The 21,713-nt window shown below is 45.5% G+C and overlaps 1 long non-coding RNA gene across 1 annotated transcript in view; it reads right to left on the bottom strand.

Moving 5' to 3' along the window:
• Positions 1–21,713, bottom strand: part of LOC137544946 (uncharacterized) — a 28,480-nt gene that overhangs the window by 3,741 nt on the left and 3,026 nt on the right. The window contains exon 2 of the long non-coding RNA XR_011025948.1: positions 12,763–12,875. This is a non-coding gene — a long non-coding RNA (uncharacterized lncRNA). The remainder of the gene's footprint in view (positions 1–12,762; positions 12,876–21,713) is intronic.

Raw genomic sequence — 21,713 nt, 5'->3', positions numbered from 1 at the left:
ACCCAGATTTTGTTTGTGAACGAGAACATCGCCGTCGTAGCAGCAGCACAGATGAGTCTGTTGAAGAACCTACTGCTGCACGAGTTCGCCTTGTGCCACAAGGTAGGCGGCGCGCAATTTCAGGCACCACAAGCGTGGAAGTTCAAGTGAGAGGCAAAAGAGGAGCAAACAGAAATCGCCAGCAAGGAGGCAGGTGCTCCAAAGTCTGGGCTTTCTTTGAAGACTGCACTGAGGATGTTACCATGGCGATTTGCAAGGTGTGCAAGACCCGCCTGAGCAGGGGGAAAAGTATTAACAACCTCTCCACCACCAGCATGAGCCGTCACATGCTATCCAAACATCCCACTCTGTGGGCAAACGCGTCAGGACAGGGTACCAGCAACAACACTGCCTCCCTTGGGTTCACCAGACTCACCACCAGACCCGCCTCAGCAGCAGCAGTAGCCCAGCCATTGCGTGGTTCACAACATTCACAAACATCAGACGACGCTGACACTGTCACTTTCCGGAGTAGTGCTCTTGAGGTCTCCCAGTGTTCATCAAACACAACAACCAACAGCCCTTCCGTGTGCAGCGCTACGGTTCAGTTGTCTGTGTCGGAGATGTTTGAGCGCAAGAGGAAATTGCCAGCAAATGACCCCCGGGCCGTGGCAGTAACAGCCAGCATAGCCAAGCTTCTGGCCTGCGAAATGCTGCCATATCGAGTGGTGGAGACAAACAGCTTCAAGGGCATGATGTCAGTGGCCATCCCACGTTACGTGGTTCCCAGCCGCTACCACTTTGCGCGCTCTGCAGTGCCTGAGTTGCATGAGCACGTGGTCAGCAAAATAACCCGAAGCTTGAAGAATGCCGTTGCCTGCAAGGTTCACCTCACCACTGACACCTGGACGAGTGCGTTCGGCCAGGGTCGATACATCTCCCTTACCGCGCACTGGGTGAACCTTGTGGAGCCTGGCAGCGATTCCTCACCTGCTACGGCACGGGTGTTGCCCACGCCACAAACAGCTGCACCGCCGTCCCTCCCACTGGATAACAACAGCAGCACCTACCTCTCTGACTCCTTCTCCTCCAACGCATCTCAAAGCTGTACCTCATCCGGAAACGCTAACCCAGCAGCAGTAGGATCGTGGAAGCAGTGCAGCACAGCTGTTGGCATGCGTCAGCAAGCGTTGCTGAAGCTAATCTGCCTTGGGGATAAGCAGCACACAGGGGAGGAAATTTGGAGGGGAATAAAGGAACAGACGGATTTGTGGCTGGCACCGCTGGACCTGAAACCGGGCATGGTTGTGTGTGATAATGGGAGTAATCTCATTCGCGCTTTAAGGTTGGCTAAGCTGACACACATCCCTTGCCTGGTGCACGTGATGAACCTAGTAGTTCAGCGGTTCCTGAGGACATACCCAGGCGTGGCCGATCTTCTGTTGAAGGTGCGTCGAGTGGCCAAACATTGTAGAAATTCCAGTACTGCTTCGGGGGCACTCGCCAAGATGCAGGAGCGCTTCAATCTCCCCCACCATCGCTTGCTGTGTGATGTCCCTACGCGCTGGAATTCTACGCTGCACATGCTAGCCCGCTTTTGCGAGCAGAAGAGTGCAGTGGTCCAGTACATGACGGCGCAGTACCGAGGCGCATCCGGCCAGCTGCCAAGCTTCTGTGGATCCGATTGGGCCAACATGTTGGACCTCTGCCAAGTCCTCCAAAATTTTGAGCAATCCACGTTGCTTGTGAGCAGTGACAACTCTTCAGTCAGCATTACCATACCACTGCTGTGTTTACTGAAGAGGTCGATGTTAAAAATCAAGGAAACAGCTGTCATGATGCAACTGGGGGAATCTGAAGGAGAAAACGATCAGCGTGATGGTACCAACATCAGGCCATCCGCCTCAGGGAACGCTGGCCCCAGCAGCTATGACGAAGAAGAGGAGGAGGAACAGCTGGAGTTGGAGCAGGAATTTCATGCCACCACTGACGAGGGCCAGAGCGGTGCACGTTGGACTTCCACAATTCAACGCGAATGGTCAGCAGAAGCAGACCAGGAGGAAGGTGACGACTATGATGCATCACAACAACTATCACAACGCTCACAAGAGGATGATGAGGATTCTGGTAGGACTCTGGCACACATGGCTCAATTCATGCTAGACTGCATTGAACGTGACCCACACATTGTGCGCATTCTGGACAACACCAATTACTGGGTTTATACCCTTCTGGATCCACGGTACAAACACAATGTTCCAAAACTGCTTGAAGAAAGAGTCAGACAGGTCAAAATGGAAGAATACCAGCAGGCCCTTGTGGAGACTTTAGAGAGGAGATTGACATCCTCCCCCTCCTCTAGCCAGTTGTACGCAGACAGACTGACTTCCGCAAACCCAGGACGACCAGGAGGGCAGCAAACAACGCAAGCCGCAGCTAGTACCCAAAAGGGAACGGTATCGGCAGTGTCCTTGGAGTGGGAAAATTTTCTGACACCCATGCAGCAGCAGCCCACTGAACAGCAAGCGTGCAGATCCACCTCCAACACCGATCGCCTGGAGAAGATGGTCAAGGACTACGTCTCAGATGACGTAGCTGTGTCGAACAATCCATCTGCACCCTTCAACTATTGGGTATCGAAGCTAGACACCTGGCACGAACTGGCAATGTACGCAATAGAGGTGCTGGCTTGCCCGGCAGCCAGCGTTATGTCGGGACGCTGTTTCAGTGCTGCCGGAGGCATCGTCACAGATCGGCGTATCCGCCTCTCTACAGAAAATGCAGACCGTCTGACTCAAATTAAAATGAATCAATCCTGGATTGGAAATGACTACGCAACACTCCAGGACCCCAACCAAGTAACATGACCAATGAACATCTGGGTGGTGTAGCGTTTCCGGTCCCTGTTTATTGAACCTCTCATCTGTATTACATTTATGACTGCATGGCGGCAAAAAGCATTGCTGCTATATCCGCACGCTTTTTGTCCTCATGCAAGGCCTGGGTTGTTGTGTCTCAAAAACCGTGGCCTTCTTCTCCTGCGCCTGCTCCTGTTCCATCACGTCTGCTGCTGCTGGGTTAGCGTTGCCGCGTGGTCCCTGTTTTTTGAACCACTTATCTTTATTACATTTATGACTGCATGGCGGTACAAAGCATGCTATCCGCACGCTTCTTGCCCTCATGCAAGGCCTGGGTTGTTGTGTCTCACAAAGCGTGGCCTTCTCCTCCTGCGCCTCCTCCTGTTCCATCACGTCTGCTGCTGCTGGGTTAGCGTTGCCGCGTGGTCCCTGTTTATTGAACCACTTATCTTTATTACATTTATGACTGCATGGCGGTACAAAGCATGCTATCCGCATGCTTCTTGCCCTCATGCAAGGCCTGGGTTGTTGTGTCTCACAAAGCGTGGCCTTCTCCTCCTGCGCCTCCTCCTGTTCCATCGCGTCTGCTGCTGCTGGGTTAGCGTTGCCGCGTGGTCCCTGTTTATTGAACCACTTATCTTTATTACATTTATGACTGCATGGCGGTACAAAGCATGCTATCCGCACGCTTCTTGCCCTCATGCAAGGCCTGGGTTGTTGTGTCTCACAAAGCGTGGCCTTCTCCTCCTGCGCCTCCTCCTGTTCCATCACGTCTGCTGCTGCTGGGTTAGCGTTGCCGCGTGGTCCCTGTTTATTGAACCACTTATCTTTATTACATTTATGACTGCATGGCGGTAAAAAGCATGCTATCCGCACGCTTTTTGTCCTCATGCAAGGCCTGGGTTGTTGTGTCTCACAAAGCGTGGCCTTCTCCTCCTGCGCCTCCTCCTGTTCCATCACGTGTGCTGCTGCTGCTGCTGCTGGGTTAGCGTTGCCGGTCCCTGTTTATGGAACCTCTTATCTTTATTACATTTATGACTGCATGGCGGTACAAAGCATGCTATCCGCACGCTTCTTGCCCTCATGCAAGGCCGGGGTTGTTGTGTCTCACAAAGCGTGGCCTTCTCCTCCTGCGCCTCCTCCTGTTCCATCACGTGTGCTGCTGCTGGGTTAGCGTTACCGGTCCCTTTTCCTGGAACCTCTTATATGTATTACATTTATGACTGCATGCCGACAAAAAACATGTTACCTGTGCAAAGAAAACAGACATTTCCCGCATTTAAAAGACAGTTTTCCCTTTGAAACTTTAAAATCGATTTTCTCAAAAACTATAAGCTCTTTTTGCTAATTTTTTTTTCCTCTTGTACCCACTCCCAAGGTTCACATACCCTGTAAATTTGGGGTATGTAGCATGTAAGGAGGCTTTACAAACCACAAAAGTTCGGGTCCCCATTGACTTCCATTATGTTCGGAGTTCGGGTCTAACACCCGAACATCGCGGCCATGTTCGGCCTGTTCGGCCCGAACCCGAACATCTAGATGTTCGCCCAACACTATTATTGAGCTCCTCGGAGATGTTGCAGTGTGGTTATTTCCTGGTTTGCTGGAGGGCACAGAAAGGGTAACCTCTTGTGTTTACATATTCAAGACACAGACACAGAACATTTATATTGCACTTTTCTTCCGGCAGACTCAATGGGCCAGAGCTGCAGCCACTAGGACATGGTATATAGGCAGTATTAGCGCTAGGGAGTCTTGCCCAAGGTCTCCTACCGAATATGTGCTGGCTTTCTGAGCCAAGATTCGAACCCAGGTCGCCTGTGTCAGAGGCAGAGCCCTAACCATTACACTATCCAGCCACTGCTATATTAGCTCAGGGACGGATCTAGGAGGGGGGGGGGGCATGCGGGTATCTTGCCCCAGGCGCAGTTTGTTGAATTCTTAAAAAGGCGGCAAAATTTGGATGGGGAATGGCAGTTTAGGCGCCAAAACCTGCTCTTTAGGTGCCAAAACCTGACCTTTAGGCGCCAAAACTGGATGGAGAATGGCAGTTTAGGTGCCAAAATCTGACCTTTAGGCGCCAAAACCTGACCTTGCCCCAGGCGCAACTTGGTCTAGATCCATCCCTGTATTAGCTCACAACTTGGCAGACAGCTGGAAGATAAAATTACACTATCTCATTACATGCTGAGAAGGGAGAATTAGATGGGCTGTCCTCTATAAACATACACAGGGTGGATTTATCTGGGTTTTCCATCCATCTCTCCTGTGCAAGACTTCCGTTCCGCTTTAAGGAGCTTCTCAAACTGCACAACACATGGGTGGATAAACAAGTTTCCAGTTTACCTGGGTGAGGGAGTGGACTGGAAAGCTAGAGAGGAAATACAGTACAAGGGATCATTTCTGAATGGCCGATGTGGGCTGCCAACAGATCTTGAGCTAGCTCAAATTATTTTCCTAAATGAAAAGCGCAATAGACTTTCCACACAAATTAATTCTAATACCAGATATGCTTAGTTCATGTAGATTAAGTAGAGCGTGAACAGTCACCCTGGAACAAACAAAAAAACAGGGACAACGGGAGCCCAAATGGTGCAGTACGTCACAAATGATAGAAGAAATAAAAAAAAACTATAAACAGAGGGCACTCACAAAGGGAGGTTTCAAAGGGGCAACCAACCACTGCAGGCAGGTGGAGATCTAAAAACCCGACTCCACTCGGGGTCTAGACTAGCCGGAGATGGTCGCACTTTTTGAGAAAAAAAAATGGGATCCAAGTGTATCCCTTACCCTGACCTTGGGGGGATTATACAATGCACAACAGGGTAAAAGGTGCCCAGAGAATGATAAAATGAAAAACAATAAAATAAATAAAGTTTGAGGTGTCTTACCTCAATGGAGACAGATTCATATAAAATTAACTTCAATTGCACTGGCAACGCGTTTTGTGGGTTCCTGCCCACTTCTTCGGCCCAAATCAAGTGCCTCACTGTGTTAAGAGCCAAAGTTTGAGCGCTCAAACTTTGGCTCTTAACATAGTGAGGCACTTGATTTGGCCTGAGGAAGTGGACATGGACAAGGACCCACGAAACGAGTTGGCAGTGCTATTAAAGTTCATTTTATATGAGTTTGTAGCCATTGAGGTAAGCCACCTCAAACAGTATTAATTTTATTGTTTTTAATTAATGTTATCATCCTTTGGGCACCTTTTTATCCTGTTGTGCTTAGTTCATATGAGTTTGCTATAGGTTTGCTCTAAATAAGCTGCATTGATAGATTTATGTCCTGCTTCTAGAAATTAAACAAACTTTTTCAGAACTCAATTATAGCAATTACAATTGCTTAATTTATGTAGAAATTGATGTGCCTGTCTTCTTCCCAGAACATCACCCCAGGGTAACCTGAAAACTCCCTGTACACAATCTTCAAGGAATAGAAACCGGGCTACAACAGTTCAGTTCAACATTTCCAATTCCATGGAAACCAGAGAACTAAGTCCACTCCTTACATGCTAGAAACACCAAAATTAAAAAAAAATCAAGAAAAAAGTATTCGTGATTAAAACCTGCAAAAACCCACCAACTATAGCTGTTAACAGCAAAGCCCCCCTACATGCTAGAAACACCAAATTTGCCAGATATGTTAAGAAGTGAAAAAAGAGGACATTTTTTTTCAAAAAGACCTTATAGTTTTTGAGGAAATTGATTTTAAAGTTTCAAAGGAAAAAATTATACATTTAAATGCGGTAAATACATTAACTGTCATTTAAATGTATACTTTTTTCCTTTGAAACGTTAAAATCGATTTTCTCAAAAACTATAAGGTCTTTTTGAATCTTTTTTCAAATGTTGGTGTTTCTAGCATGTTAGGGGGGTTTGCTATTAACCGTTAATGTCAGCAGATTTTTAATTGCGAATCACAACATGAGTCGGGTAACGAGTGCAATCACGAGTGCATTCGTGATCGGCATTCGTGATCGAGAGCCGATCACAAATACCGATTTCGACCTCATGATCGCAAAAGAGCACCACTACTGCCAATATACCACGCATACGGAATATGGAATGTTGGTTTATTGACTGGAGTTCCATCTAGCGTATGTACATAGCTACAGAGCTTATAACTCCTTCAATGCCTGCAGGGTAGAATAGCAAAAAAATAAATAAAAAACGTAGATGAACCCTAAACTTTTTATACATCTATACAGATATAATAGACACATATCAAGAGAGAAAGATTGAGAGGGGCATAATATTGCACAGAGCTTACCTGTTTAGTAGTTGTAGTGTTATGTCTGGAATAATTCTTGTTTGTTTGCTGTGTAGCAAGCAGTTTGGCTTCTCTGCAGTGCACAAACACTAGTATGGGAATGAGCAGGTAGGCTATACAAGGTATGTATTACAAGGTTACACAAACACCCTTATCAGCAACAGTATCAGGCAACCACTCTAAAAACACAGCCTGGCATTTGGTTCTCTGATAAGTAGAGACTTTGGCTTCAATTCATCAAGCATTACCGCATTCGGTAATGCTGAAAACAGCTGACTTAACGAAGCACTTTAGAAAATGTTAATTCATCAAAGCTGTTACCGAATGAGAAGCTGAAATGACACAGCAATGAGATAAATTACCGACATGTGCTCAACAAATGTTAATTAATCAAGGTTCCCACATTCGCTAACACATTCGGTGTTTATCTCAAGCTCTCCCCTGTCGTTACAGGCTTCGAAAGCCTTCTGTGTGAATGTTTTCATGATTAGCAGGAGCAGGCAGCCAATAGAAACAGCCCCTGTTCTCCTGCAAGTGCCGCTGATAGGTCACACAGGCTTCTCCACACAAGGGCCTCGATTCATAAAACTGCCTGCGAGCGGGGAAAGTCGAGCGGGGAAACACCGCTGTCGGTATTTCCGCCTTCAGGGTGGTAATTCATAAAAATTTAGCTACTTGTGATATACGTGCGGAGATACTCCGCTGTAGGCAGGCGTTAGGCTGTCGGGAGACGTGCGGAAACAGGGGAAGCAGGCGGAATCCCTCCGTGCGGTGTTCTCTCTGCAGCTGCTTGGGAGGTCTGTCCCATTCACTGCAATGTATTCCGCACGCTTCTCGCCACATCAGAGGTAGCGGTAATACCCGTCCGCATACCGCTACCTCTAATCTTTATGAATTGACATTTGTTACTGTTGCTGTGATAATCACCGCGCAAGGCGGTGATTGATCACTCTGCTCGCAAATGTCGGCTTTTCATGCGGAAAAAGCCTTTATGAATGCATATTTTGGTGTGTGGTCGGTAAAGTGAGCGTTTTTTTGCATTTCCGAATGCGGGAATGCTTTATGAATCGAGGCCAAGCTTTCAGACCCCCCAAGCAGTGAGCAGAGAGAACGGGTCAAAATATATCCCCAGATTCCCTTCGGTGGTGTAACCCTTTCAGGCCCTGTTTGATAATGCAAAGATGCTGGTGGTGAAATCACCAAGCATGGCATTTGTAATGTCTCCAGGAAGTTCATCTACGTTGTGGCAAATAAATAAAATGTTTAGAAAGACTGATCGACAGATTCAGAGCAGCAGAGGCAGTATAAATAACAGTAACTATAACACCTTTACATCTAAAGGGATGTCTGGATGCCTTCTATTGTTATCAGCTTGTAACAACACACCGACATTCCAAGCTGCTCTGCACCACTCTGCTGTTATCAAACAGCCTTTGATGAATTGAAGCCTAGTAGTTCGGTAACTTAATGAACCTCTACCACACATGGGAAAATATTGATGAATTAGCACAGTGAAGTGTAAAATACCGAATGCGGTATTTTAAGGACTGGGGTTTTGTTATCGAACACCCTTTGATGAATTGAAGCCTTTGGCAGCTATCATTTATATGTAGCCAGCTGAGTGATGGAGCTGCTAGCTAGGCACTGAGTTGAGTCTCGTACACATGACAGGCCGTTATCAGTTGAACCAGCTGGTTGGGGCCACCTGTGCTGAGAATTTGTACAGCAGTCCCGACTCCCGATATGTTTCCAAGAGACCCAGTTTTCCTGCCGAGTGCAGGCCAAGCCCATTGTTCCTCTACTCGCCTCACCTGCTCAAAGTTGCTCTGTTGAGCACCATCCCATCCTCCCCCTCCATAGCACAACAGTACATATTGAAAACCTCTAGGCTAGCAACATGTCTGTACAGTATTAGGCCTTGAACCGTTGTCCAAGGGATCAAGTCCCAATTACTGCAGGCAACAGTAATTGTGTGTGTATACACAATATTAAAGAAGATGAAAGTTAGATGTGCGCATCCTACCTGAAGTTGTACCTACTGAGAGATCTTCCCATAAATATGCCAGCTTATATCACCCTGTCATTTTAGCATGGTTACATTTGTGAAGTGGGGGTGCAAAAGAACATCTCATGGGAAAAGGAAAATTGGACCAGGTTGATTAACCTTTTGGGGATCGCCCATAGTAAATCATACGCCGCACTTGTGGCTGTCTAAGCCTGATTCGGCCTAGGATATACTCCACCTGCCATTTATGCTCCTGCCGCGATCGTGCGCACCCAAGCGTGGAGATTAGGCTGCCATATGACAGCTGACATCTCCCCTCAGTAATCAGGAGCCATCACGATTGGCTCCTGATCACGTGATCACTAGAATCGCCAGTGAATTGTAGTGATCACCATTACAGCAGCGGCGGTAGGAGGGGAAGAATAGGATCCACTCACCTTCCTGACGTTCCCCCGGCGATCATTGCTCCCCTTCGCTCTGGCTGGCATCCCCACTCACTCTGACGTAAGTGTCGGGTCCTGGCTTGATGACGTCATCAAGCTGTGACCTGGAACTTAACGGCAGTGCGAGCAGGGATGCTGGCCAGAGCAGAGGGGGCTAAAACTGCTCATCGCTGGAGCCTGGGAGCTGAGTAAAGGCTGCTGGCATGTAAAATGGCCTGGTCCTTAAGGAGGGGGGGGCGGGGGGGGGGGTAGGCAGCCGGTCCCCAAAGGGTTAAGCTCCAGCACTGGAATACATGGGTACTACAGAATAAATTTCAGTCCAGCATATGGCAAGACAAAGGTTTTTTGTTTTTTGTGTTTTGAGTGGAGAAGCAGTAGATTGGTGAGCTGGCACTAAAACTGAAACTAAAGCAAACATGAACTGAAAATTAAAAGTCAAAATAAACATACACATCATACTTACCTCCCATATAGTCTTCTCATCAATCTCTTTCTGCTCTCCTGTGTCCTCCGTGGCCTCTTTCTCCCCCTGCATGTCCCCTCGGCATCCCCTCTCCTCCCCGCACTATTACAAAGCAGAGTGGGGAGTGATAAAGGCAGCTCACTCACCTTCTTATGGTTCCACGCGCTGGAGTTCCCATCTATACTCTCTGCACTGCCTCCGGTGGTAGTGCAGAGATAATGGATGGGAACTTCAGCACTTGGAACCATTAGTAGGTGAGTCTGTCTGCGCTGCCTTTATCCCTCCCCGCTCTGCTCTGCAATTGTGCGGAGAGAAGAGAGGATGAAAGGGGGAATACTTTAGCATATGGATCCAAGATGGCCCCTACCAGGAACAGAATTCACTGGATTTTACAAATCTTGTAAAATCTGCATTAAACCATGGACAGCGCAATACATCTGTTAAGTTAGTAGAGCAAGTAATTATCTACTTGCGTATGTGTATTTTTATCAAGGCATTGTATGGCTAACAGTTGTTCTTTAAAAAGAAATAATTATGGCACCATCCATTGTATATTCTGGCGTATAAGACTACTTTTTAACCCTTGAAAATCTTCTGAAAAGTCAGGGGTCATCTTATATGCTGGGTGTCATTGATGCCGGGTGATACACCCTATCCTGTTACCGCCTCTCAGATCTCGCTGCTGAGGACTGTAGTGAAGCGGCGCAGGCGCACATGTGCGAGATCTGAGAGGCAGAGAAGGAGGTACATAGGATACATGGGCGGGCCAGAAGAGTGAAAGAGGCATGTTTTATGGGCACAGCATGATCTATTCTTCCATATCTCTCTGATAAACAGGTAGACAAAGAGAGTTGACCAATTCACTTAGGGAGAGGGAAAGTTGACCAATCCAACCAGTCAATCAATCGCCTAAATACTGTTATATACTGTGTACCACATACAGTACAGCACCAGTATCTGTTCATACATAGCACCAGTATATGATGTTTTTTAATTTTTATTTGGTGTGCGTTGGAAAAGGGGTAGTCTTATACAGCAAGTATATCCCAAACTCTAGATTTTATCTGGAGATGTTGGGGGGTCGTCTTATACGCCCAGTCTTCTTATACGCCGGAATATACGGTACTTCTCGCTTTAGTGGTCCTTTAAGGGTATAAATGCCAAAGTCACTGCTGAAAACTGAATTGCGTAGCAAAGCTAATAAATTGTAATATAATGCGTTTCTTAAACCTGGCACAGCATCAAATCAAATAGCTCTGCATCTACACATCATGGTCGTTTTTAGGCATAGGCAATCCAGGCAGAAGCCTGAGGTGATATTTACAGATGGGATCACAGCAGAGCTGCTCTCTGTACACTGTGTTTACACAGCTGTTTGTTCCATTAAAGAGGAATTGAATAAAAAAATAACTTTTTATACACCTAGCTAAACGTAAACCTCATCCACTGTTAAAATGTTTTGATAAGTGGATTGCTGCATCAAATACAGACTACCACCATCTTGAAAAATGCAATGATCTTCTGTAATTGCGTTTGCGAGGAGAGGCTTCAGCTTGGAAGTAACCAAATTTGTTTTTATGATTGAAAAAAAAGATTTCATTCTAAAATGTAATATTACCTATTTGTGCAAGGCGTGGTCAGCTTTAGGTCAGATGGACCTGAACTCTTGCAAAGGACAGAAGGGAAACATAAAGAAATGTGCCCTGTATGTATGTTTTTAGAGAGTTTAGCCTTTTTAATTCCCCCTCATCTGTGATTAATCCAAAGTTGTAATTTGTAATTTGATCCCTCAGCTGTGTCAGCTGGCTGCCACAGCAGAGCGGCTAGTTGGTAAACACAGGATGTTAACAATATGTCTGCTTCCATGAACGTGGGAAGTAGACACACTGCAGATTTATTGCAGGATGTGTATCAACTGTGAGGGCTCGTTCCCACTATCGCGAATCCGCATGCGTCCAATGCATGCGGATTCGCACATGTAATGCAAGTGGATGGGCCTGTTTCCACTGTAGCGTTGTTGAGGTGCGTTTTTTTCAGCGGTAAAAAAACGCACAAAAGAGCCAACGAATTCGCCTGCGAGTGGAATGCATGCGAATCGCCGCTAATGTATTTAATAGTAAAAACGCATGCGTTTGTTACATGCGTTTTTACCCGCGATTTCGCGTGCGATTTCGCACCTTTTTCAATTTTATTTTGCCCTGGCAGTGTCATGGTTAATTTTGCATGGCACCCTGCCATGCGAAATCGCACGCGAAATCGCGGGTAAAAACGCATGTGGATCCGCATGCGTTTTTACAAGCGTCGGAATGCCGGCGAAATCGCGTCGCAACAGTGGAAACAAGCCCTAACAAAGAAATGTTTTTTTTTTTAAGGTTATTATGCTGTTGTGTATCTTTTAGTGCAGAGAGGAAGTTCTGAGTTCAGGTCCACTTCAAGAAAAGGGGGGATAGTTATTAGGCACTGCTTATTAGCATAACAAATAAGGCCTGAATAGCATTACCAGGATTTGGCAGGTGCTACTAATGTGTCCTGATGTGCTAATTAAACTGTAATTAAGTTGGAATTGATTTAGATATGGTCTGTATTGATTGTTTCAACGAATCTGGATTTTCAGGACAGTATTTTGACCTGTAAAGAAGCAGGCTGTACATAAACAGTATAATGTTTTAACCCCTTCCCCACCGCTGCTACGCATATCTATGCCCCTTTAAACTTAACTTGTGCACCAGGGGTGTAGATGCGTACCTGCTTATTTACATCTCCACTTGTGATCGCTGGTGCGCTCCTGTTCGTTTTGCCATCCCGACAATTCGTGATCTGTGAATAGGAGCAGCTGTTCCCAAAGCCGATCACCGTTGCTATAATGAATGAAAACCAGCATCAGTGAGATCAATATGTATGTCATGAGGGTATATTACTGTTATTTTTGCAAATAAAGGCTTGTAGTTATTGATATAGTATAAAAAAACACTAAACAAAAAAATACACCTTTATTGTCAAATAAAAATATTATCGCCATACATTGTACTAGGGACATAATTTAAATGTTGCAATAACCAGGACAAATGGACAAATAAAATATGTGGGTTTTCTCTACGATAGCACATTTTATTTTAAAACTATAATGACTTAAAACTAAGAATTAATGTTTGCTTTCCTTTTTGTTTTTCTTCTTATCCTTTCTTTAAATGCATACAAAATAAAATTCTTAGAAAAAAGTACCACTCAAGAAAGCATTGGAGGGATGGAAAAAGTTGTTTGCCTGGGGCTCCAAAATGGCCCGAAACGGCCCTGCAACACATTCAGTGGAAAATGAAAGGAATTTTCAGCGAATTCAACTCAACCAGTAAATGACTTTATCCACAACCTACCTTCCCTATCATGTATTCACTCATGAAGTCCAAATATTTGCAGCAAAAGCTTATTATCTAGACTGCAGGCAATCTGCTGTGTATGCTGCAGCGCAGCCTGCATAGATAGCTAATGGTTATACATCAGCAAAGGCTTTCTGAACTAGCATAGAACTGACCTAATGACTTTCCAAGTAAAGAGAAACAAAAGGCTGATGTAAATGTGTACAAATGCTAAGGAGCTTGGTGTCTGTGCCTAGAACAAGCGCTATACCAACTTATATTTAAAGCAAAAGTGAAAATAAACCAATGAGATAGTGAATTGTATGTGTGGTACTAGAGTTGAGCCGAAATTTTCGTAATTTCGCATTACTATAATTACGCATGCGAAATTTGCGATTACGATGCGAAAATATCGTAGCGTAATTGCCATTAAAATCGTAATTGAAAATACCGTAAGCGTAATTTTCAACGCGTAATTTCGCGTTTCGTTCATGCCGTAATTTCGCATTAAACGCTACCGTAATTTCGCGTTAAACCGTAACGCTCCGTATAATGTAAAAAAAGCAGCCGACTTTAAGGGTTAATAGCAAAGCCCCCTTAAATGCTAAGAGCCTCAAATTTGGAGAATATATTAAGGAGATCAGGAGGAATAAGAGGAAATTTTTTTTTTTCAAAAAGAACTTATAGTTTTTGAGAAAATCGATGTTAAAGTTTCAAAGTAAAAATGTATACATTTAAAAACCCGCCGACTTTAACGGTTAATAGCAAAGCCTGCTTAAGGTTTAGGAACACCAAATTCCTAGGGTATATTAAGGGGATCAGTGGGAATAAGAGGGAAATTTTTTTTTTTAAAAAGACCTTATAGTTTTTGAGAAAATCGATTTTTAAGTTTCAAGGGCAAAAATGTCTTTTAAATGCGGAAAATGTCAGTTTTTTTTGCACAGGTAACAATAGTGTATTATTTTCATAGATTCCCCCAAGTGGGAAGAGTTTTACTTACTTCGTTCTGAGTGTGGGAAATATAAAAAAAAAACGACGTGGGGTCCCCCCTCCCAGACCTCTTTAACCCCTTGTCCCCCATGCAGGCTGGGATAGCCAGAATGCGGAGCACCGGCCGGGTGGGGCTCCGCACCCTGACTACACCAGCCCGCATGGTCCATGGATTGGGGGGTCTCGGAAGGGGAGGGGCAGCCAAGCTTTCCCCTCCCCCTCCGAGCCCTTGTCCAATCCAAGGACAAGGGGCTCTTCTCCACCTCCGATGGGCGGTGGAGGTGGAGGCCGCGATTTCCTGGGGGGGGGGGGGTTTCATGGTGGAATCTGGGAGTCCCCTTTAAAAAGGGGTCCCCCAGATGCCCACCCCCCCCCCCCAGGAGAAATGAGTATAGAGGTACTTGTACCCCTTACCCATTTCCTTTAAGAGTTAAAAGTAAATAAACACACAAACACTTAGAAAAAGTATTTTAATTGAACAAAAAACATAACCACGAAAAAAGTCCTTTAATATTCTTAATTAACCATTAATACTTACCTGTCCCTTTAAATAAATGATCCCACGCAATATCCTCGGAAATGTTCTATCAGTTACAATGTAACAAAGTTATTACAATGTAACAACTTTGTTACATTGTAACTACGCCGCACCCGACGTCACTCGCCGCTCAGCCGCCGCACAGACCCGACAGAGCTCTGAGCTATACAGCTCAGAGCTCTCTAAGCATCTTTGTATTTGGGCTCCAAGGAGCCCCATTGGTCCTTAGCAGACCAATGGGGTTCCTTCAAATCAGAAGGAACCCCATTGGTCTGCTAAGGACCAATGGGGCTCCTTGGAGCCCAAATACAAAGATGCTTAGAGAGCTCTGAGCTATATAGCTCAGAGCTCTGTCGGGTCCGTGCAGGACGCTAAGTCCCCGCCGGCTTCGCTGCCCTCCCCGCCTCTCCCACATGTCACCCACATGTCACCCACATGTGGGTGACAGATGTGGGCGGGGTGGACAGCGGGGGCCAGCGGGGACTTAGCGTCCTGCACGGACGCGTATGCGGCGGCTGAGCGGCGAGTGGCGTCGGGTGCGGCGTAGTTACAATGTAACAAAGTTGTTACCGAGGATATTGCGTGGGATCATTTATTTAAAGGGACAGGTAAGTATTATTGGTTAATTAAGAATATCAAAGGACTTTTTTCGTGGTTATGTTTTTTGTTCAATTAAAATACTTTTTCTAAGTGTTTGTGTGTTTATTTACTTTTAACTCTTAAAGGAAATGGGTAAGGGGTACAAGTACCTCTATACTCATTTCTCCTGGGAGGGGGGGGGGGGTGGGCATCTGGGGGACCCCTTTTTAAAGGGGACTCCCAGATACTACCATGAACCCCCCCCCAGGAAATCGCGGCCTCCACCTCCACCGCCCATCGGAGGTGGAGAAGAGCCCCTTGTCCTTGGATTAGACAAGGGCTCGGAGGGGGAGGGGAAAGCTTGGCTGCCCCTCCCCTTCCGAGACCCCCCAATCCATGGACCATGCGGGCTGGTATAGTCAGGGTGCGGAGCCCCACGCGGCCGGTGCTCCGCATTCTGGCTATCCCAGCCTGCATGGGGACAAGGGGTTAAAGAGGTCTGGGAGGGGGGACCGCACGTCGTTTTTTTTTTATATTTCCCACACTCAGAACGAAGTAAGTAAAACTCTTCCCACTTGGGGGAATCTATGAAAATAATACACTATTGTTACCTGTGCAAAAAAAACTGACATTTTCCGCATTTAAAAGACATTTTTGCCTTTGAAACTTAAAAATCGATTTTCTCAAAAACTATAAGGTCTTTTTGAAATTTTTTTTTCCTCTTATTCCCACTGATCCCCTTAATATACCCTAGGAATTTGGTGTTCCTATACTTTAAGCAGGCTTTGCTATTAACCGTTAAAGTCGGCGGGTTTTTAAATGTATACATTTTTACTTTGAAACTTTAACATCGATTTTCTCAAAAACTATAAGGTCTTTTTGAAAAAAAAAATTTCCTCTTATTCCTCCTGATCTCCTTAATATATTCTCCAAATTTGAGGCTCTTAGCATTTAAGGGGGCTTTGCTATTAACCCTTAAAGTCGGCGGCTACCTAACATTGATCCATGCGTCAACTTTTCCGCTTGGGAGCATGACCATACGCATTAATTTCGTAATACCCACTGTAATGCGAAAATTACGCGAAAAATTACGCTTACGCGAAATTTCGCGAAATCCTTCTTCATTACGATTATGTACTTACGGCCATAATCGTAATTACACTAATTACGCGAAATTTCGCGAAATCGTAATTACGTCATTACGCTCATCTCTATGTGGTACAGCTAAAGAAATAGAACATTAGTAGAATAGGTGTAAAAGTCTCATGTTATTCCTAGTAGAGGATGAGTTAAAAAAAACTTCAGTTGATATATATGCAAAAGAGCTTCTCTCAGCTATTCGACCCACTGGGTGCAAAACAGTCCTGTTTTCTGAAGCACCTAAACAGCTAAGAAATGGTGAGAGACAGCTGGAGATAAGCTTTTACTGCAGGAAAGTTCAAAGGGTCATTATCTCTGCTTTGTTTTATAGCTTAAAAAAACAACTGTGCAACTGTGACAGTATGATGCAATGTTATAAAAAAAAAAGCTATAGAACTGAACATAAAAATATGAGACTATTTTCTCTGCTACTAATGTTCTATTCCTTATCTGTACTACACATACAGGTCATTATATCATTTTTTTCTCTTCGGTGTCCCTTTAATAAATACTATTGATTTTGTGGGGGTGATTGTATTGCGAGCAATTTGAAATGATTATACTGCAGGAGGGACCAAGGCAAATGGTCAACCATTTTAGTTGTATTACTATTGTTAAAGACGCCCCACTGTGAAGCATGGTGGTGACTACATCATACAACATTTAAAAGCAGTAGCTAAATGGACAAAAGAGAAATGAAGATGGGGTATGATTCATCTGTGAATAGGGCAGCACGGTGGCATAGTGGTTAGCGCTCTTGCCTTGCAATGCTGGGTCCCCGGTTCGAATCCCAGCCAGGTCAACATCTGCAAGGAGCTTGTATGTTCTCCTCGTGTCTGCGTGGGTTTTCTCCAGGCATTCCGGTTTCCTCCCACATCCCAAAAACATACAGATAAGTTAATTGGCTTCCCCTAAATTGGCCCTAGACTATCATACATACATATGACTATGGTATGGATTAGATCAGGGGTAGGGAACGTTGGCTCTCCAGCTGTTAAGGAACTACAAGTCCCACAATGCATTGCAGGAGTCTGACAGCCACACTCATGATTAATAAAGGCAAAAGCATGCTGGGATTTGTAGTTTTATCACAGCTGGAGAGCCAAGGTTCCCTACCCCTGAACTAGATTGTGAGCCCCTCTGAGGGACAGTTAGTGCTAAGACAATAAACTCTGTACAGCGCTGCGTAATATGTTGGCACTAACTATAAATATAAATATAAATACTTGAATAAATAAATAATGTAAAGAAATAATAAAAAACTAAAAAAAAATAATAATAATAAAACACTATACTAAGAGCAAAGATTTGAAAACACACACACACGAACATGCTGCCAGTTACGCTATTAGCTTGACTCGCACACAGTACTCAAGTCACATGAGCGTTGCTATGGTAATGTGCAATACACGCGTTACTGTAGCTATGTACCAAGCTTTTAGTGTAACTGGCAGGACACTGCTGGCGGTAGTAACAGTCATATTACCAGGTGCTGTCTCTGCATGGCAATATTTTTGGTAATTAGTGCTTCAGGCCCAAAATATTGTATCAAATAACAGGAACAGTAAAATTAATCACTCATTGCCTATGAGTCATCTATCTCCCACGTTTGAACCATACCTTCTAAGAAGTTCAGGTAAAGGACATTCAATACAAGTGGAATATTCCAGCCAAGGCTGTCACATAACAGGCGTAGGGAACCCAGTCTTTGCTACATAGGTTTTGTTTGCAATAAATGCAATTATGCTGCTTTTTTGACCAAATCTAGTCACACAAGAGCCTTACACCGCTTTCATAGGCTCGAAATAATTACCATGGCTCTAGAAAGTTATGAGTAGAGGTGTAGCAAACGGTTCGCCGGCGAACGGTTCCAGGCGAACATTGGTGGTTCGCGTTCGCCTGCGCCAGGCAAACTTTTCCGGAAGTTCGATTCGCCCCATAATGCACTATGAGGGTCAACTTTGACCCTCTGCATCACAGTCAGCAGGCACATTGTAGCTATTCAGGCTACACTAAGCCCTGGAGCCCCCCCCCCCCCCCCCTTATGTAAGGCAGGCTCCAGCGGCCATTACACTCACTCGTGTGCCTGCTAGTGAGAGGAAAGGGACAGCTGCTGCAGACTTGTTCTTCTAGGGACAGATTAGTTAGGTTCTTGGCTGCTTAGTTTGCTCCTGGCTGATTGTTATTGCTTTATAGCACCCGAGCTTTTGTCAGAGCTCATCCTGTACTTTTTTTTTTTTTACTGTGTGTCAAACTGACACTTTTGTTGCATGCACAGCCTTGCTAATTGATAGTGTGTGTGCCACTGCCAGCAACCCAGCACATTCAGTGACTGACTGCCTGTGTGTGTGACAGGGAGCTGCACATTGTACTACCCAGTACTGCATATACCCCAGTACCTGTTGTGTTTACTTAACCCACCTCATCACTGCATATACCTAGCTTTGTGTTGAGTGAACCCAGCTCACTGCATCTAACTACCCAGTACCTGTTGTGTTTACTTAACCCACCTCATCACTGCATATACCTAGCTTTGTGTTGAGTGAACCCAGCTCACTGCATACACCTACTACTACCTGTTGTGTTTACTTAACCCACCTCATCACTGCACATAACTACCTGTAGTGTTGAGTGAACCCAGCTCACTGCATATACCTACTACCTGTTGTGTTGAGTGAACCCAGCTCACTGCATCCTACTACTACCTGTTGTGTTTACTTAACCCACCTCATCACTGCACATAACTACCTGTAGTGTTGAGTGAACCCAGCTCACTGCATATACCTACTACCTGTTGTGTTTACTTAACCCACCTCATCACTGCATATACCTAGCTTTGTGTTGAGTGAACCCAGCTCACTGCATCCTACTACTACCTGTTGTGTTTACTTAACCCACCTCATCACTGCACATAACTACCTGTAGTGTTGAGTGAACCCAGCTCACTGCATACACCTACTACCTGTTGTGTTTACTTAACCCACCTCATCACTGCACATAACTACCTGTAGTGTTGAGTGAACCCAGCTCACTGCATATACCTACTACCTGTTGTGTTTACTTAACCCACCTCATCACTGCACATAACTACCTGTAGTGTTGAGTGAACCCAGCTCACTGCATCCTACTACTACCTGTTGTGTTTACTTAACCCACCTCATCACTGCACATAACTACCTGTAGTGTTGAGTGAACCCAGCTCACTGCATATACCTACTACCTGTTGTGTTTACTTAACCCACCTCATCACTGCACATAACTACCTGTAGTGTTGAGTGAACCCAGCTCACTGCATATACCTACTACCTGTTGTGTTGAGTGAACCCAGCTCACTGCATCCTACTACTACCTGTTGTGTTTACTTAACCCACCTCATCACTGCACATAACTACCTGTAGTGTTGAGTGAACCCAGCTCACTGCATATACCTACTACCTGTTGTGTTTACTTAACCCACCTCATCACTGCACATAACTACCTGTAGTGTTGAGTGAACCCAGCTCACTGCATATACCTACTACCTGTTGTGTTTACTTAACCCACCTCATCACTGCACATAACTACCTGTAGTGTTGAGTGAACCCAGCTCACTGCATATACCAACTACCTGCTGTGTTGAGTGAACCCAGCTCACTGCATACACCTACTACCTGTTGTGTTTACTTAACCCACCTCATCACTGCACATAACTACCTGTAGTGTTGAGTGAACCCAGCTCACTGCATATACCTACTACCTGTTGTGTTGAGTGAACCCAGCTCACTGCATACACCTACTACCTGTTGTGTTTACTTAACCCACCTCATCACTGCACATAACTACCTGTAGTGTTGAGTGAACCCAGCTCACTGCATATACCTACTACCTGTTGTGTTGAGTGAACCCAGCTCACTGCATATACCTACTACCCGTTGTGTTGAGTGAACCCAGCTCACTGCATCCTACTACTACCTGTTGTGTTTACTTAACCCACCTCATCACTGTACATAACTACCTGTAGTGTTGAGTGAACCCAGCTCACTGCATATACCTACTACCTGTTGTGTTGAGTGAACCCAGCTCACTGCATACACCTACTACTTGTTGTGTTTACTTAACCCACCTCATCACTGCATATACCTAGCTTTGTGTTGAGTGAACCCAGCTCACTGCATATACCTACTACCTGTTGTGTTGAGTGAACCCACCTCACTGCATCCTAGTACCTTTACTGTTCAGTGAACCCAGCTCACTGCATATACCTAGCATCCCCCCGAGATGGACAAAATGGACAAACCAGGTAGAGGAAGAGGTAGAGGCAGACAAAGAGGAAGGCCACCAGGCACCGGCAGGTCTGTGCGAGGTGGTGTTGCTGTGATTTCGTGCGGACCTGCCCCAAAATACAGTGCTCAGAAGAAGGCACGTGCCATCACTTCCCAAAATCGTGAGGAGGTGATTGAGTATTTAACACAGAACACCTCATCTCCCGCAGCCACCAGCGCTACAACAAGCACCACATCCGCTGCATTTGACACTTCGCAGGAGTTATTTGGTGGTGGTGGTGGTGAAATCACCGATTCTCAGCCACTACTGCAACAACAAGAAGAAGGAGCAGGTACACCACCTCCTACGTCTGAGTTAGGTGGCGATAGTATGGACGTAACGTGTGTGGAGGGGGCTGATGAAACACCTGAAGTTGGTGCAGTTGAGGAGGTGTCTGAGGAAAGTTCAGCTGGCCAGGAGGATTATGATGACGATTATACGGATACCACATATGTTCCCGGTAGAGGAGATGACCAGGGGGACAGTTCAGAGGAGGAGTCAGAGAGGACTAGGAGGAGACGACTCCATGATAGAAGCAGAGGGAGCTCGTCCTCAGAAACAGCTGGGGGCAGTGTCCGGCGCCATGTATCGCCCGCTATGGCCAGACAGCCAACATGCCCTTCAACGTCAGCTGCTGATGCCACCGTAGCGCCATCACCTCAGGGGGGCTCAGCGGTTTGGAAATTTTTTAACGTGTGTGTCTCAGATCGGAGCAAAGCCATCTAGTGTCTCTGCCAGCAAAAATTGAGCCGTGGAAAGGCCAACTGTCACGTAGGGACAAGTGCTTTACGAAG

Source organism: Hyperolius riggenbachi, chromosome 2 (genome assembly GCF_040937935.1).
Source record: "Hyperolius riggenbachi isolate aHypRig1 chromosome 2, aHypRig1.pri, whole genome shotgun sequence".
Classification (NCBI taxonomy): Eukaryota; Metazoa; Chordata; class Amphibia; order Anura; family Hyperoliidae; genus Hyperolius; species Hyperolius riggenbachi.
Note: the sequence above shows the minus strand (reverse complement) of the source record. Positions and strands in the feature narration are given on the sequence as shown.